At 41.7% G+C, this 17163-nt stretch overlaps 1 protein-coding gene and 1 long non-coding RNA gene across 5 annotated transcripts in view; one reads left to right on the top strand and one right to left on the bottom strand.

Annotated features, from left to right (window-relative positions):
- SATB1 (SATB homeobox 1) overlaps positions 1 to 8345 on the bottom strand; it is a 91843-nt gene extending 83498 nt beyond the window's left edge. For all 4 annotated transcript variants that reach the window (XM_069860173.1, XM_069860177.1, XM_069860179.1 and 1 more), the window contains exon 1: positions 8201 to 8345. The gene's annotated coding sequence lies outside the window, so the exon portion shown is untranslated. The remainder of the gene's footprint in view (positions 1 to 8200) is intronic.
- Positions 8346 to 8435: 90 nt separating this feature from the next.
- On the top strand, positions 8436 to 15539 carry LOC138722232 (uncharacterized). Its single transcript, XR_011337681.1, has 3 exons — positions 8436 to 8501; positions 9191 to 9409; positions 11517 to 15539. It is a non-coding gene; the product is annotated as an uncharacterized lncRNA (long non-coding RNA).
- The last annotated feature ends 1624 nt before the right edge of the window (positions 15540 to 17163 follow it).

Here is a 17163-nt window from a genome sequence, read left to right as displayed (position 1 = left end):
GAAACCGTAAGGGCAGAATAAAATTTTTTTAATGAAAAATAACATGTCAGTTAATAATAGAGCTGACCTATGTTTAAGAGGGAAATTTTAATCATGTGCATATTAAATATTAATAACCTATTCTGTTATTGTTATAATAAGGTTAAGTAAGCTTCTCCATGCTTAAGGAAAGAGAAAAAGTAGGAATATATAACACTGAAAAAAAACCACTGAGAAGCAGAGACATAAGGAAAATGTGTCAACAATAAACAAGAGGAAATGAGAAAGAAGGAAAAGATGAAGGTGGAAACTAATCTCTATGTGTCATTATGACTGCCAGAGTACTGGCAAAGAAGCAGCATCCTTTTATTTCAATTTTAATCATTTCTGAATTTTAATACCCTGTTCCTTTTGTAATTCTCCTGGCATTCCCTATATGCATCCATCCCAGCCAAAACACCAGTGTAAATTAAATGGCACGCAACCACACCACTGATGTAGTTCTCCCAGTAGAACCAATTGAGTGACCAAAAAGCAGAGACGGTATGACTACTTTGTGTCCCTGTAGACCACTGACCAATTAAGTGACTTAATGTTCTTCAATTCCTTTAATTTTAAAAAGAAGGGCAGTGGTTAGGTAACCCAGCAATATAGAGCCATTAAAAAAAAATAAAGCAAGCCAGTAGTAATACAATAATCAGTGACCATCAGGGCCTGGAAAAATGAGTTTGCTCTCACTGGCACTAAGGAGCATCACATGATTATTTAATTACAGCTCTAATTTTTGTCTCGTGGATGGCAACATATCAACAATTAATAGGGCAAATAGAGGAGACTGCATTTTTAAAGAGACAGAACATTCTACATTTCATGTAGAAATACTGTTTGAAAATGCAATTCATCAGACAGCACAACGCTTCTCAAGGCTTATCATTCCAAATAAAGAAAGTAGGGGAATCATAAGTTTCAAATTTAAAATGTTATTATAAAATTATTACATCATTTATCTTAAAAAGTTTATAACAAAATTCTTCAGGAATGGACAAAAGGATTCTAGTATTCAGCGAGTCAAATAAAGAAGAAAAAGAAAGAAAAAGAAAGTCAATACAATCCAGTCAATGGGACAAACATTGATTTTGATTGGTTTTACTGAGACTTTTTTTTCACAAAGCATATGGGAACTATGGGCTAACCAGCAATATTGTACCATTGCTGCGCAGTACTGCTAGTGAAGAAGTGAAAAACAAAACCGAAAAGAGGACAGATATATGATCAGTTTAAAAGCTCTGCTCTAGAATGGTTGGATGCAGTTCCCCTTGTGCCTCCTCCTGCAATGACCTCAGTGCTAAATACAGGGAGCCATGGGAAGTGCAGCATGTGGAAGAGCACCTTTCACAAGCTGCACATTTACAGGAATCTGCAAAAGTATCCAAAGAAAAACTCTCATTTGATGCACCTGATCTTTCTTGCAAATGGTCTCACTTTTCCACAGTGATGTGTGGACAAAGATATGAATCCCGTAAATTTACATTATCCGGAACACATTTCAGACAATACTCGGTATCTGACATGGGAAAAGCAAGCTTCAAATCTCCTCTAAACATTAAGCTGTACATGTGAAAAACCTACCAAATTACTCTTTCATTTTTTTGAATCTTACTTCTCAATATACAAATTAAACATGCTTTTTCATTTGGTACTCTAAAATCCATCCTTTGAACAAGCTAAGGAATTCTGAGTTTGGGCCCTTGTACAGGAAAAAAACCCTCCTGCTGAACAACAATTATTGCAAAAAGAAGTGTAACTACAAAAGAAATAATATTACGATAAGTGCCCCATTCCTCCTGAAAAATGTGTAAAATTAAGTTGTTCTCATTGAAGACATGAATATTCTGGACTGGAGATCTTAATCTATAATCTTAAAAAGAAAGCTGGCAAGCAAGAGCTTGTATGTAAAAATATATATCATTCTTTTTATGCACTGGTTACTATACAGATAGCATGCCTCACAAAGACTGTAATTAAATGTCTAGTGCAGAAGTTACACTAAAAAGCATACAGTATTATTACATTACAATGAACCCTTAGAAACTAAAACTGTCATTTTTTTAAGTTTTAAGATGCCTTTAATTATTCTTCAGACTTCTTACATTTATCAAGTAAGCCCACCTATGATGAAAACCTTTAATGATTTAAAACCTTTCTAATACGGCTCTCCACAAAAATATTAATTTAAACTTTGATTATAAACATTTTAAAACTCACTCTGCAATTTCTCTCCACTTCATTTCTTGCCTTTGGTCCTTATGCGAGCTTGCATGTATGCACACTCTCTCACACCCTCTCTCCCCTCTTCTCTTTCTGCCTTTTATTTAATGTATTAGAATTGAGAATAAAGGGTGTGTATGATATTTAGAATTTTTCTCCTCTTCCTTGCAAATGTTTTTAATTACCTGGCTGTTACAAAAAGACATGTATTCTAAGTGCAGTTACTGAAAAGGAAATACCTTTGTCGTACCTTTGCATGTGGGTTTGAGTTCAGAGGAACAATTCTTAGTACTTGTGCCGTACAACGTTTTCCACTCTAGGACTGATTTACGAATAGAAAGAATAAATTAATTCTTCAGTGCTCTATGAAACATATATATATATATTACTAATTTTATAGCTGGGTAAATAAACCAGGGGCATATTAAGCCCACATTTATAGAGGGATTCCGTGCTGCAGCTTCCTTTTCTTTCACGTACAGTTGTGAGTGATGAGCATTTTCAACATCAGGCTCACAGCATTAAGCATTGCAAACACGGCATGGCCAGTTATTTACCCAAGATCACATATTTTCGTTAGGGCTGAAACCAGAACCAGGACTCCAGGCACCAGAAAAGATTACAAGACAGACCTCCAGGTATAGATGATCCGAGTGCATCACCACTTCTACTGAGCAGCAAGTGGAACGACACACAAATGATTGCTGCTGGCCAAATAAATCCTGCCAGAGCAGGATCCTGGGAAGATGAGATGCACTCGAGGTTTGAAGCACCTCCCTCATCTCCTCAGGTCATATCATGTCATAATGTGCCAAGGGAAAGAGATAAAGCAGATAGTTGCTGGGAATTATGCAAGGCCAACACAGCTGATAGATGCAGCCCATCCTGATGTTCTGCACCAAGGTGCAACTGGACTGACTGAGGTCTATCTGCAGGTGAGCAGACACCTCTGCCTACCTAACCTGCAGTTCACAACAAAAAAGCACGAGGTGGTGAGAGCTCACTCTTGTGAACCTACAGCTGTGGAGATGTGATACCAACAATGCTTTACAATAGCTCAGAGAGATGAACTAGCCTACACTTCTGTGAAAAGAAGCCTTCTTACAGCCTATCCTAATCCTGGCACACACAAATGCACCCAGTCTCGCAAGAAAACTGATCTCCAGAGACTGCTGGTATTGGAATTATAAGTAAAGAGCTAAAATGTGACCTGGGCATAAATATTAAGTGTTAGTGTGTCACTCAGCCTGTCTCAACACCTAACACTGATCCCCTACAAGAACTGCAAAAATGAAGGTATCTGCAGTGATACACCATGGGAGCATGGGAGGAAAGTCAGGCCCAGCAAGTTTAAAAGGATATATTTACAATTCAGACAGAGCCAGAGGTATATTACTACGCTCTACTGCTGTACTCTACTATTACTATGCCATTCCTACTTCATTGCACCAGATGAAGGGTAGATTACAGCTGGTACAGGGTATGAGGACCAAATTGAAACATATGAACAAGATCACCACTGCAAGATTCTTTAAAATTAGTCTCTATCAAGATTTATACCTCCTGAGAGCAAGGCAGTGCAGAAACCATTACTAAGTCAACATTTGCAAAGCAACAAAACAGATAACAATTACATAATGAAGTGTTGGTGATAACTGCGGTAAACTTAGATGCCACAGGACAGCAAATGTTTGAAAACATCTACATTTTTGAAGGCAACATTGTAGTATATTCTTTTTGAAGTAACAGTCACAAATTGTGGCCAGGGTTGTTGAGAGTTCATGATACAGCTCACATGGGAACCGACATATAAGCTAACTTAATGTTAAACGTAATGATTTCAGAATCGGAGAGAAAAAATGGACCTCTCGGGTAGAGTTTATTAATGGAATACTCCAACAGAGAATTTAGGGAAACTTCCTGCAACCTGTGCGTTATTCTCTCTGCGGTTATTTTCAGTTCAAAAGCCAGCTACTTGGATGCACTAGTCCAAGATTAAAAGTAACATCAATGGGGTTTTCTGACATGGACTTAATAAAGTTGAAAAATTTCAGTATAACAAGCAGCATTGAGAACTGTAAGTTACTCTTTAACCATCAAACTGTTTTACTGTTTTACTTTTTTTTTTTTTTTTTTTTTTTTTTAGAATCGGTAGCAACTTTGTGACAACTAAAGTTTAAAAAATGCACTTCATTGCATAGTGACAGATTTGCAGAACATTTTTCATCACACACACATATGTGCTTTCAGTTATTAATAAAATGCTTCTGCCCTTAATCTGCCGTTGCCTGAATATACAATTTCAGTGACTTGGATAGACAAGACAAATACTGTTAAGGAATTCTGTTTTCCCTGTTTGAGATGCAATTCAAATACACTAAGTAAAACTGAATACTATGGCTTTAAAACTGGCTTCTGCATGCCACAGAAAGGAATACAGAATCACTTTTCTATTAAGTTCCTCTTGGACTGGAATGATAACAAAACTTTCTTTTCTTGCTCACTCCCTCTTCCCTTTAGTGGTTTTTTTTAAACAAGAAAGAGCCAGCTGCCCTGGATAACACCACAGGTAGATATTAAAATGGAGACAGCCATTATTTAGTGGTGACAGGAATATAAATACACGCACTAACCTATAAACTGGTGTTTACTTCAGGAAAGTAAGTCATATTTTTCCTCTGATTGCTGTGCTGTCAGTTTAATGCAGCGTAAATAAACAGTAGGTGCATGATAGCTTTAAGTAGAAAGTGTTCATTCCACAAGAGAAGCAGATTACTGAAGCCTGATGCCTATAATGGCAAAAGCAGAACTTCCATTTTACCTGAAAATATAGCCCCCTGTGCTAAGAGACTTGTGGCTTTTCTATTAAATTAATTTGTCGGAATTCTATGAAAAATATTACATACTCAAAGAACTTTACCAAAAACATTCATTTTTGCAGCCCTCTACTTGAACCAATTGAAAAAACAAAAGCCAATCACTCCCCTGTAATTTCATCATCCCATTGCTCTAAATGAAAGCTTTATATAATCAACCTAATATAACAGAAAATAAAATTATATATAGAATTGCCTATACTTTGAGTTATTTTGTTCTTATAAATATATTCCCTGACTGAAAGTAAAAAAAATCCCCTTTGGAAAAAGCAATGATTTCTGAGAAGATTGTATATACACTCTTCATCTATTAACATAAATTATAAGAAAGTAAAATGTTCCAGATGTGTTTAAACTATTGTAGAAGGAAAGTTTGTGGCTTCATTGGATATATATTAAATATATCTAGAGAGACCAATGGCAGTTATGTACAAGAAGGCAATAAAATGCTTCAGTAGTATCTACGTTAAAATAGCATAGTTCCTAGAAATATGACTAAAATATTTCAGTAGTCATATTTCCTCCCATTCTAATTCAGAAATCTACTTGTAATATATTTTGCTATATATTGCAAACTATTTTATTAATAAAATAATTTCCTCGGGTGTTTTTTCCCCCAGATACAGCTGGAAACCTTAAGAAGGACTTCAAATTCATCTGACAACACCTAGATTAAAAAATAGGTGACAATAAAAAGGTTACAATGCTTCCAAGAACTGGGTGGTTGATACAATTAAAAGATTTGAGGGGTTTTTTTCCCCCCAGGAACACTGGATTTCAGCTGATCATCTTCTAAACAGCAGTCGCTCACATTTAAACACCTCTCTATCCCAAACCTGAGAGGTAGCATGAGTTAGTGCTCATTTAGGGCTTTCCTACTCCAATAAAGTTTTTGTGCTGAATGGGTAGAGGTGCCAGCGTGGTGTTCCCTGTAGGACTGAACGTGGCAGCGCCCGTCGGATGCTGTGAGGGCTGCAGGCAGGGCTGGTGCTGCCTGCCCTGCCTTGGGAAGCACAGCAACGGAGGGCAGGTGCTCAGCAGCTGACCCGCTGGGCCTACGCTGCACATCAAAAATGTGCCTTGTTATCGTGGCAGACCCTCTCTGCATCCCATCCTGCCAAAGCCGTGCGTCCCATCCGCGAGTTACACATGGACTCTGTCTGCTTTACAGCCCTTCCTTGGGAGTGCACAGCAGCAGGTTAGGATCCACGCGTGTTGCTAAAATAACAAGAGAGGAGAATCTGCAGGAGTCACTTGCCAATTTGAAGTGTTTAGAACAAAGAATGCAAAAAGGAAACGGTCAGTTTTTCAAAGTGTACATACAAAAAGCATTCAATTTAAATATTTTTTGTTCCAGTAAACTCTTTTGCGTACAAAGGACTTATTTACTACATATTTGAACTTGTGGGAAAAAGGGAAGGAATGCACCGATTCCTGAAATAACTCTACAGCCTTTTTGGAGACTTCAGTCTTCTGTGCTCTTGTTCTACTCAGAATAGTTTTATTCCAGGGCCGGAGGAATTCCTTGGAGTCAGTTATTTTTTTTCCACTAGCTGTTTGTATTCGAGGGTGGGCATACATAGTACACTAGCCAGTGATTTCAGTTTCTCTTCTTTTGCCTTATTAAGTGTGTGTGCTGTTCAGACACACACTTATAGGCGAATATGTTACATTTTCTGCCTGCTCATTTTGTTACCTACTCTGTTACTACACATTTCTGCTCAAACCATTGCTTCGACTTGAAAAGCAAATACCAATAACAACCTCAAATAGGAAATTAATTAAAAATGTATAAATGTATTAAAGAGCACATAGGAATACAGGACTAAAAAGAGTTCTCCAAAACTCTACAAACAGCATTGCAGAGTAATTAGAAGATACAATTGCAGAGAACATCCTACATCCGTATCTTTACACTCTATGCTTACTGTTTCAAGTTGTTTTTTTGAATAGTGCGCCTGATTTGACACATTTCTATCCGGTGATTGTGTTAAATGCATGAAGAGATAGTGAAATATCTAAGCATTCCTCGTGCTAACTACAGCTGAAATTTTACACTTATTGTAACCTTTCCTAACAATGTGAGAAAAACAGAGTAAATATATTAAATTTGTTTCACAACAGATGCTTAGGTTGTTAATATTTAAGATGCCTATTCGTGCTATTCCTGTCTGCACATTTGTCAAAAATGTAAGCTTGAATGCTAATGTTTGCCAGCAGAGAGATATACGAAGACACGATACCGAGAAGATATAAAGTAGAAAGAAGGGATTGTTGCTAACTCTCACCGAGCGGCACGGACAGGGCACTACCAGACCACACGCCTTCGAGTCTCCGCATCTGAATTAGTGGATTATTCTCGCAGAAGCGCTGCGCTCAGCCTGAGCGACTGAAAACCAGCGGAGAGCTTCCGTCACTTTCAACTCATTTCGCTTTAGGAGCAAAGTATCTCATCCAACTCGCGTTTTAAAAGCGAAGTTGCCCGAGAAGCCCGCAGACCGGCAGAGGGAAACTCCGCACCGGGCAGGTGCCTGCGAGGAGCGCTCCCTCGGGGCACCGAGCGGGGAACCAAAGGACCTGCCCGAGCCAAACCTCGGCCGGCGGGGTCGGAGACGGAGCGGAAAATTTACAAAAAAAAAAAAAAAAAAAAAATCCCAAGCGGGCTTGCGGCGCGCAGGGGGCTCCCGGCGCCGCTCCCCGCGGCCGCGGGGCGGGGGGGACGCGCCAGCAGCGCCGCGGGGCCGCCCCCGGCCAGGCCGCCCGCCCCCCGCGCCCGCTCCCACCCGCCGCTGCCGGGCACCAACTTTGCCAAACTTTTAGCTTTTTGATTCATTTTTTTTTTTTTTTTTGTTCCCTCTGTACCTCCCCCTCGCGGCTCCCCCCGGGCCGGTGGGACGCGGGGAGCGGCCGGCGGCAGGTGGGAGCCCGTGCGGGGCTCCGGCAGCGCCCAGCCGAGCGTCCCCAGCCTCCGCGACTCAACCACGGCGGGTGCCCCCCAACACCACCCCCCACACCCCCGCCCCGCGTCCCCCTCCCCGTCCCCGAGGAGCGACGCCGAAGGAGCGGGAGCGACTCACTCATGGGAGCGCGGCGGGCGAGGCCGGCGACACCTCCGGCTTCCGAGGCGCCGGCGAAGTTAATTGCACTGAAGTTCAAGTTGTCTTTTCACCCATCAGGAGTGGGCGTTTAAAGGAAGGAGAGCGAGGAGGAGGAGGGGGAGGGGGAGGGGGGAGAGCCGCTCTCGCTCGCTCTCGCACACACACGCACACACACACACGAGACACACGCACGCACAACCCCCCCCCCCCCCCCCGCCCGCTCCGCTCCCGAGCTGCCTCAGCGAGGAGGAGCCCGCACGGAAAGCGCCGGGGCAGCGAGGTACCGGCGTGGGGCAGCCCTGTCCCTGCCCCTCCGAGCGGGTCCGTGCGGCCGATGCCTCGCGCGGCGCCCCCGGGGAGCGGGGAGGTGGCTGGGGGGGGGGGGGGGGGGGCAGCTCCGCGGGGGATGGAGGTGGGGGGGGCGAGCGGCGGCTGCGTGTGTGTCTGTGTCTCTCTGTGTCTGTGTCTCTGCGCGTGTCTCTGTGTGTGTGTGTGTGCGCCGCGTCTCCTCCTCCCCGTCCCCGCGTGCCGGTGGGGCTGACTCGGTGCAAGTACCGGGGGGGGCGGTGTACGCGTCCCCCGCTCGCGGAGAGGGAACTGAACCCTCCTCCGCCTTGCGCTCTCCCCACCCCGAGTCACCGACACCCACCCCCCCCGCAACTTCGACCCCCTCACCCGTTTTCTCCCTTCCATCCCGCCCCCCCCCCGGCTCCTTTATTCCCACGGTGCCCCCGCCCCCCCGCTCCGCTCCCCGCTTCCCTTTTGGGGATGCGGGATGAGGGATGCGGGATGCGGGATGCCGGGGGCAGGGCGGGCATCCCCCCGGCTCCCCGCCTGGCGTTTCACCTGGCACCGTGCGCTCCTCGGTAGCGCTGCTCGAGAATTGCCTTTATTCGCGTAACTTCTCCCCGGGGAGGAACTTGTTCTCTTTTCTTTTGGTTTTTTTTTTTGGTTTGTTTTTTTTTTAAGGCTGCCTTTCCCATCTTCGCTGGGGCTGGATTTGGAAGTGAAGTTCCCGGAGAACGAACCTGGCAGCGAGCGCGGGTTTCGCTGAAAGCTGAGGCGGCTTCGTATTCCCTAGGAGACTGAGAAGCGAGGGGACCCGGGATGTCAGCCCAATCTCTGGCTTTTATTTGTTTTGCAGGAGATTTGGGGCAGATTTTCTCCTTCAGCTCTGGGAATTGACAGGTACAATTCATAGAATCATAGAATCACCAGGTTGGAAGAGACCCACCGGACCACCGAGTCCAACCATTCCTATCAAACACTAAACCATGCCCCTTGGCACCTCCAGGGATGGTGACTCAACCCCCTCCCTGGACAGCCTGTTCCAGTGCCCAGTGACCCTTTCCGTGAAAATTTTTTTCCTAACGTTCAGCCTAAACCTCCCCCTGCGGAGCTTGAGGCCATTCCCTCTTGTCCTGTCCCCTGTCACTTGGGAGAAGAGGCCAGCACCCTCCTCTCTACAACCTCCTTTCAGGTAGTTGTAGAGAGCAATGAGGTCTCCCCTCAGCCTCCTCTTCTCCAGGCTAAACACCCCCAGCTCTCTCAGCCGCTCCTCATAAGACCTGTTCTCCAGCCCCTTCACCAGCTTCCTTGCTCATTCGTGTAGGCACCTTTGCGTGTCTCAAGAAAAAAGCCCAAGACCGTGAAGTTGACATGTCACTGCTTTCCCTAATTAGCCAGTGGTACGCCCTTCTATTAATTGCTATTAGAAAGTGCAGCCTTGTACTGTAGTTATTGAATAATCATTAAACTGTGGACGATACACAAGCCCAAAGGTTAATAATAGGAATAGCAATTAATAGTAATGACCTTGCCAGTGGGGATAGTGTTTTTGTCGTAGTTATTACAAGATGCTCCTATGTACACTATGAAGAGCAGTATAAATTTGGACCCAATGTGTCGAGTACCAAATCACTGCAGCAACACCAGAAATTAATTTATCCCATTATCTCCATGTTATTAGGCCTCTGATTTTTTCTCCCTTTAACATGTATCATCCACTCACTGTTTCATTTTAAATAGCAATGCTAAGTCTTTAATCAATTCTGACATTTCACTAGAAAATAACATCTAGCTCTTTTACACAGATAAAAATTTATTTGCCTGCAGCTGATTTGTTGTAGTGCTTTGGACCTATTCATTTCTCAAGGAGGACTTAAGGTTTTATAGTCTTTAGGAACTATGGGGTAGTAAATAGAAAATCAGTATAAACAGGACATTCTCACTTTTATAGGTTCAACTATCCACTCCCTAGAGCCACCTCCTCACGCAGCTACTCTGACTGACTGACTGACTGGCTGACTAACTGGCACCTTTCTGTTGTCAAAGACCCATGTCCTTTTATTTGTATCACAATCTTCTGACTGTCTAGTCAGTGAATCCTAATAATAATCATGTTTCATGTCTCAGAAATCTAATAATCAAGGTACTCATTCTTATAAATTGCAGCTAAGCTATTTGGGTTAGTCTCGTTATCCCCACTTTGAAGGCAGGGAAACTGAAACAGGGAAATTAACACGTTTGCCTGAGGCCACACATGGATTTAAGAGTAGATCCAAGACTGGAACTGAATTCAGACCAAGCCTGCTCTTAAAAGATCCTCAAGTGCTCTATGGAAAATGCTTCTTTAAAATAAATGTAATATAAAGCTTATTTTTCATCAATTTTGTATATTAGTCAAAATGTGTAGTTTTTTTTTTTTTTTAGATTGCATATCCTTTTCTAAATATAAGATTTATCCAGCTCTTGAAAAGTTATGGTGATACCTTTCAACTGCATAGGGCAGTTTACTTTGAAAGCAAGAAACATTTAATATGAGATTATGAGCAGTAATGGGAGCCAAATTGCTCATTATTAGGTTACTGTGAACAATATGCATTGGATGTTCCCGTGTAGTTACAGGTCAACAAAATATAATGACAAGTCAGGCCTTGGTATAGAGAAGGTGTTACTGCTTACCTAGCGTGAATCAGTTTTCAACATGATGCTCCTTCAGTGCTTTCAGTATCAAAATACTTAGCGTGGGTCCGAACATTGAAACCATATGGGACAACCATGTACTGTGTTTGAGAGTTATGATTTATGTCATTAAGCAGTGAGTTTTACCAAGCTGTGTCATTCATGTCAATGAAGCAAGACGTATATTGCCTGCCCTTTAGCTGTGGCATGTCATCAAAGCTATATTATGGTGTGACTGAGCGCAGATGGCATGCCTAAGAAGCAGGTGTACAATATAACTTTCCTATTACCGACACATAAATATTTCCTCTTCCTCATTGTCCACCCCCAGATGTTTGCTTGCCCAACCTTTTACAGGAACTGTAGAAAGTCCTGCTCATCCTGCTCATCCCCGATGGCTGGAATTGTGCAGTCAAAACCCTGTACAGAATAAGTGTTCACGGTACTTATGCTGACAGCTCCATTCTGCACTTTTTTAGAGTTCTGATTTGAGGGAAGTGGGTGCAGATATCATTCAAATAATCATTCTCCAATACTATTAGAATTGCCTGCCAAAAATGGAAGTGGCATATGAATCGCAATAAGCGACTCGTGAATTTGTGGATTTAAAGCCTGCCAAGGAACACCAGAAATCCACGAGTTCAAAGTCCCATCAGTTTTAGGGACTTTAAAGAATGCATGAAAGTACATTTATCCAAAGACCATTTTATTGATGACCCATCCTTTAAGGACTACAGACATAACCAGTTCAAGGGAAGGACAGTGTTAACTAAAAATAATTCTGTTCAAATCTTTCACTTTAGAATAAGGTGGTGAATCTACCAATTGAAACTCTGACCGAGGGCCTTCTTAAGGTGCTCCTTACTGAAGCACTGCTGTGACATAATGATGTGGAAATAAGTCTTTGTGTGAGAAGAGCTATTGGATCCTCTGGGAAATATCACAGATGCTTTCCAGTTCCTTTCAGACATGTAAATATCTTTATGTTTAGACATGAGGAAAGAGTGGTGGGAAGTGAAGTAGAGCAAGGAGTGGAGTGGGGTTAAAAGCGTCCACATAGATCTAGGAACCAAATAAATGCATGTGGCTTTTTCTTCTCTATCTGATGTTAGCTGGGGCATGAAATGTTCATTGTTAGGGAGAAAGACTGCATGAACTTGTGCGTACTTGAGAGTTAAGTTGACCCTTGGTTGATGCCATCTTCTGCCTGAAATTACAGATGATCAACGGGACTCTCAGTAATGTTCGGATACTTACGTTGTTCCCAAGTAACACGTACCTTGTCAATTATGGTTTATTTCTAGCTTGTAGTATATAGCTAATGCTATAGCGTTGAAAAACACTGCGTGCCATCTAGTATTTCTTGTGACTGCTTGCTTTCTTCATGGTTTGCTTTAAGCTAAGCACATCAAAAACTGAAAATAAAATGTTTGATTCTCCTTCCCCTCTTAACATACAAAACCAGCAGCCTAAGTTTTATAATCTATTTGTATGTTAGTCCTTGTGAAATACAGCAAAAAACCCTGCTTACTAGCATGGTCTACGCATAGCTGTCTCAGCAGCTTGTTGAAAAGTTAGGACTTGGTTTGAGTAACTATGTACCAAGCAGTTTAGCATAATCTGTTGTAAATTCAAATGGCAGTGAACAAACACACTGGAGTGGCCTGTGCATATCTTCTAAGCAAGTGGTCATTGTCAGTTGTACCACAATCTCGTCTGATGTTTCATCTCCCTGGTGGCTCAGTGTAAGACACCCAGATGACGTTTCCCAAATGAGGCTACTGCTTTCAGTGTATTTTGGCAGTCCTGGTTGTTCTACTCTTTGTTGGTTAGATGCCAATCTGCTAAATTTAGGCCTATGCCACCTCACTACCTGTATGTCTCTCCTGAAAATTTGTTGACTGAAATGGGCATCATGTCAATAATAACAAGTTTATCTGTCCATCTCCAGACTGACTTAGGTTTCCTCCAATCATTCGTTGAAGATTAGTGTTTCCAGGCTCTGATGCTGCAGAGTACCTCAGTCCATTCAGGTTCTCTACTAGGTGGTATCCACTTCTTGCTCCACATCTGTAATGGGAGATCTATGGTTACCTAAAAAAGTAAACTGTATCCTGTAAATGTCCTCTTAAAACTTGTGCTCTACAGAGGAGAAAATCAACTTGTTGCAGGTGCATCAGCGACATCAAACACACTTCTCTTTGCCTAACTGCCTTCTCCACCTTCTGTCAGTCTAAAATTTTAATTTTTTTAAAGGATTGAATGAGTTGTATTAATATTTGTGTGAACCACTTTTCCTGCACATTGTCGGCTCTTTTCTCCTTCCCCTTGGTGTCTGGTTTGTCTTGGCTGCTTTTAAAAATTCTGTTGCCTCTAGTGAGGGACTGCCAGATGAAACCAATGAAGAGAAACCAGGTGACTGTCTACTTTTACGAATATAGGTTGTGTATAATAAATTCAGGCTTTACATCTATGCAAATTAAATCATCATATGATTCTGACTACATGCATTTTTTATCAAATATGGCATATATTTCACAAATTATATTTAACTTATAGTCATGTTGCTATTCTGAATACCTAACAGGAGTTACAAGGTGTGCCACTAGATCTTTGTAAATAGGCTTATGAAAACAGAGGAAATGAGAGAAAATAATCTTTGGGTTTTTTTCTTGAATTCCTGCTAACTCCAGTGGAAGGGCTTTTCCTGCTATAGGTAATAATATAAACACCTCATCACGGAGCTGTTTAGAGACACAAGTGCATCTTGTTATTAGGAATACAGGGATTTTATGAAGGCATAAACCAAAGCATGCTCAGAATGAGGAAGTTTAAAAGCTATGTGTCTTTGGTCTGGAGCTTACTGCATCTAGTTAGTAAGGCCTTCTGCCAATGTTTTGTCCTGGAGTAGAAGACATTAGTCACAATGTCAAAATAAACATTTTACTTCTGCAAAACTATATTTTCACCTCAGGAATATTGTGAAGTGAAAATAGGATTTAGCACAAATCTTCCTCTGGGGTTTATCTACAGACAAGGCAGTTTGAGCGTAAAGCCCTCAGCCTTGCAATATGATTCCCAACCATAGGTGCACCATACTTTGAATAATCAATCTGTCAGTAGAGCTATGACAAGGATTATGCTGTGAAGGTAACAACTCGATGCTTCCAATGTTAACTGTCCTCAACAACTGCTGCTGTTTTTTGGGGTTTTTTTTGTGAATAAAAGATATTTTGGTGAGTGCAAAGATGTCTGTTAATACTTGTGTTTCTGGGTGGTGTGAAATGTGGGACTCTGGTAGAATTGAAGCATGTGAACAAACAGGTGTGATTCAAAAAACCACTGCTAAGCAGTTGCCTAAACCTCAAAGCACTACATTTGCCTCTCATGTTTCATGCCTTGGAGTAAGTTCCTTTTCCTTCTGAGACACCTGAATGGCCTTTCAGGAGTGGTCATGCCCAGTTCTCTGGACCCCAGGACCGCGACGTTCCTCCACCCGAATGTCCTGGTTGACCTGACCTCCTGGCCACTCCAGGAGCATGCCCCAGACTCACTGACACAACTCACTTCTTGACAAAATGCAGCAGGGTCACAGTGGTAAGGATGGTACTTATTCCCAGGACTTTTTTATTTATAATTTTTTGAGGGGGATGATGTGTGTATTCCACAGCAATTTAACATAGCAAAGACAGAAATAATCCTGAGGAAACTCGGTGTGTGCCCCAGCCCTGGGAATAACCTAAACATTAGATTATGATCTAAGGAATCTTGAATTTGTTTGTGCTCAAGGGCACTGTTTCGGCAAAAGGGTTGAGACTGTCTTTTCTAAAATAACCATCAGCATGATGGTCAGAGTCTTCCCTAGGGTGAAAGGAGCTGTGGGTTGGGGCCTTTCAGGGCAGGAGAGATGAATCCCATGATTGCGTGAGTGTTCTAATCACGGAGTTGTCATATAGAGGGAGATGGGAAGCCAGCTTCTCCTCCAGCTATGTTTTAATAAAACATAAGTTTTGAAGGAAAGATCACAGGAACCTATTTTCATAAAAAGAATCAGGGTGTAGGTACTGAGTGGATGGAGGCATCTGTCAGACAGCCCTGGGTAGAGCCCTGTCTTTAGAGGTATCCCTCAGGTAGAGCCCTGGCTTTAGAGGGAGGCAGGAGTTTAGATTTGGGACAAAGCCCATTTTTTCCCTGGTAATTCCAGTTGGCTTATGCTGAGGTCAAGACATGCTGTGCTGGCTGTTTTCCAGGCTATCCAAGTGCCTCTCCATGTACACTGCAGGTAAGTTGTGCTTTTAAAACACCATTCTGAATACCTGGTAGGGAACCATGGGCCAAAAAAATCAATATTGAAACACCAAAGCTTTTAGAGCACCAGTATCCTTTATAGGATTATGCTGTAAACCGTATAAATCAGTATCTGTTTATTCATAATGGTTGGTTTCATATAAGCACCAGTACTCAGTATCAGCTAGTAACTGTTCTCTCAGTAGAGTTTCTGGACTATTTTTATTAGTATCACGAAGGACAGCACAGGAAACTGTTGAATTGCATATTATTTATAATGAAAATTCTCGCTGTGTTTCCCACTGGAAGCTGTAATGGCTAGCATGGCTAGACACTCATATTGACTTGAGTCCTTTGGGATACAAGGTTAGAGATATATTTTTATGGAATTTAGCTAAATGAAAGTGAAAATAAATACTAAAATTTTGACCCTTTTTAGGAAAAATGTAGTGATATTCAAAGATGCTTATTTCTCCTTTAAAAATAATTTCATTTTATCTACTTGCAAACTTCCAAAATCAAGGCACAATATATCCCTCCAAAGAAAGGTAACAACATAGTGCAGTCCAATGCACAGTCCAGTTTCCCTACTGTGGAGTAACTGGCTGCTTTTGCCACATACAGGATATATGAGCACAGTTCAGACAGTCTGTCCCATGCATGTTTCCTTCCCCAAACCTTCTTGATACAACTGAAGAGGAGGTTACAAAGGTACTCTGGAAGCCTTCCACTTGTGATCTACATCCTACAGTATGGAATATTCTAAATGTCATGGGCTTTCCCTAGCTAACAAGCTGGTTATTCTGGCTATGCATGAAGATACCGATTTGGGTCTTAATTAACATCTGTAGTTTAATCATACAAGTTGTGATCCTGAGAAATCTGAACTGTAGACTTTCTGGTTTTTCTGATGAGAGAAAAATACCATAAAAAAACCCAAAACTAAAATAATGTTTTAGCACATAAAGAATTTGTACCAGCTATGGCTATGGTAACTTCTGTTGAAAACTAGGAATTCTGGAGATCATATTTTTCAGTGTCTGCTGAAGGTTTTAAAGGTAACAGACATGAGAGTAATATATTAGCAACCTCATAAGTTTTTTGGTGTTTAAATTTAAACATCATGCTATTTGATTTTACAGGGGGTAACTCTTCTGCAGTGGCAGGGATGTAAATCTCCAGCTAGGACCAGTTTTATTATAAACAGTGTTGACCTGAAAGAGAAAATATGGAACAAATTGCTGTGAAAGTGGATTGGCCTGTTTAGTGTGATGACCTAGTGAAGCAGTGCAGGACTTTATAATCTTCAGTGCAGACAGGTCTTCATTGTTGAAGGAAGCAGGAAGCGTAAAGAGGGCTGTAATTGCATATTCTTTAATAAGAAATATAATTGTTGCTTTCTCCAAACATATCTCAGACAGATTTTAATAGTGTGCATGCACTGAAAAGGCTCTGAAACACACCCTTCTACCCTACTTTGTTCATACACATTGATATATTCTAGTGTATTTACACCTTCAAAAAATGTAGTCCATGTAAAGCATTTCTGATGTACAGGGCTCCTTACTCTTTTTTTTCCCCTTTAGATTGACTATGGTGTAGAGAAATACAATGGAGCAAGATTCACTAAGAGAAATAAGAGGTCCAGTAGATACATTACTTTAGAAATTTTGAAGTTTCTGTCTTAAAAT

Source organism: Phaenicophaeus curvirostris, chromosome 6 (assembly GCF_032191515.1).
Source record: "Phaenicophaeus curvirostris isolate KB17595 chromosome 6, BPBGC_Pcur_1.0, whole genome shotgun sequence".
NCBI classification, from domain to species: Eukaryota; Metazoa; Chordata; class Aves; order Cuculiformes; family Cuculidae; genus Phaenicophaeus; species Phaenicophaeus curvirostris.
The sequence above is the reverse complement of the archived record's forward strand: the minus strand, read 5'-3'. Positions and strand labels throughout refer to the sequence as shown.